Genomic DNA, 2,058 nt, shown 5'->3' with positions numbered 1-2,058 from the left:
ACTACTACTACTACTACTGCTTCTACTACTACTACTACTGCGATTACAGAGTCCTGTGATTACAGCTTTAATTGTGACTATCTGATGGTGCTTTCAGACCAAAAGCGAAGCGAGCGTTCGGGGCAGTTTACATACAAAGTCAATGCAAAGACTCGTAAAGCCGCAATTTTCTGTTGGGCGGCGCAAGCAACGCAAAGAGGGCGGGGTCGGCAACACGAAGGAATTTGCGTGAGTTGAATACTTTCAACTGAGTTGCGAAAGCCTATCAGCGTTGAGATTGTCCGTACGTCACTGAGGCTTCAGAGCGATGTGTGGAGAGCGCCGGGCAGAGCGGGGGATTGAAAATTTGCTGGCCGGCTGAGAGGTGCTAAACTTGGAGAAGAGGAGCAGGAAGCAGTGCTGCAACCATTGGACAAATAAACACCCGTAGTCGGATTCTGCTCTGATAACTACGCCATTTACTCGCGGGAGGAGCTCGGAGTAAACTGCTTTTATTAAATTAGCTTTTTACTTTACTTTTTGGGATTTCAACAGTGATTTATCTTCACTCCAGTTCCAGTGTTGTTAGCGTCGTAGCTCTGTCGGACTACGACCGGTCAAAACTGGACATTACTTGGAGAAAAGAAAGCGAGGAGGTTGAACTACCTGGTGAGTTCAGAAAACATGTGTCTGTAACTTTATTCCAGCTGTCGTTGTACTTTACTGTGACCAAGTTAGCATAGCATAGCCCTGATCGATCCAAACTCCATTCAGAAAACAAACATTTTAGAAGCTGCTGTCCTGCTGACAGACTTGACAAAGCATCAATTCATATGTTTAACAAATCTGCTTCATGTTGTAGTTATTTCAGCATCAGTTTATTTCGTTTATTGTAATTTAATCACAGCAACATGTTTACTTTGGGTTCATACAGCTGTAGTAATGGCGAGTTGTGTTTTATTCACGTTATCGTGTTAAAATCGCCTTTTCACGTTGTGTGTGAACATTTGCAGCGAATGTACTAACTCGAGGAAAGCGTCGCGAGGTGAAAATTTGCGGTTGGTCTGAAAGCACCATGAGATAAATGTCACTGTGTCATTTTATAAAGGGACTGCTGATGAAACGCTCACCTCATCAGGCTGAGGGCTGAAATGCGCACCGTCAAAAAGAAAGCCTACTGTAGCCTATTTCTGTGCAGAGAATGATGAGGCTGCTGTAATCTGTAATGTTTATTGGAACCTCGAGATGTTTCCATGGGTTGTTGACAGACATGTTTCTTGATTGTGAAGAATGATGATGCAGCTGTGCAGCAGGTCACAGCTCAGAGGAAAGGACATCTCATTTCCTTAAACGTATGTCTCTCTCTCTCCTCCTGTCTCCTCGCGTCTCTTCTTCGACTCCTCAAGCTCGCATCTCGGGTGGGAGGGACTAAGACGTGCCGCGAGGAGTCGAGATGATGCAAATTAACAACCACTACAAACATCAACAAAAACAAAACAGCAACAACAACGACTGCAACAACAAACATCATCAACATAAACAAACAACAGCAACAACAACGTCAACAACAACAAAACACATCAACAACTACAAACATCAACAAAAACAAAAACAAAAACGCAACAACAGTAAAAAAAATAACAATCCTCCTCACGTGAGGATTTGAGAATGCAGCAGTTCACATTTCATCATCATCACATTTTCTCATGCAGCTTTTATCCAAAACGACATACATCTGCTGTTTATGTCGGAGGTCGCCGGCTCTCGAGGAGCAAGGGGTTCAGTGTGGCGGTGGAAATCTCTTGGGTTCATATGTTTTAACATGTTTCACACCGTTTTCATAAAAAGACTCCTGGATGAACAAAAGGAGGAGGAAGAGGATAGGAGGAGGAGAGGAAGAGGAGGAGGAGGAGGAGGAGAGGAAGAGGAGGAGGAAGAGGTGAGGAGGAGGAGGAGGAGGAGGAGGAGGAGAGGAGAGGAGGAGGAGGAGGAGGAGAGGAAGAGGAGGAGGAAGAGGTGAGGAGGAGGAGGAGGAGGAGGAGGAGGAGGAGGAGGAGGAGGAGGAGAGGAAGAGGAGGA

This window comes from Micropterus salmoides, unplaced genomic scaffold, assembly GCF_014851395.1.
Source record: "Micropterus salmoides isolate LMB-PRFRI ecotype aquatic unplaced genomic scaffold, ASM1485139v1 Ms_hic_scaffold_18, whole genome shotgun sequence".
Classification (NCBI taxonomy): Eukaryota; Metazoa; Chordata; class Actinopteri; order Centrarchiformes; family Centrarchidae; genus Micropterus; species Micropterus salmoides.
Note: the sequence above shows the minus strand (reverse complement) of the source record.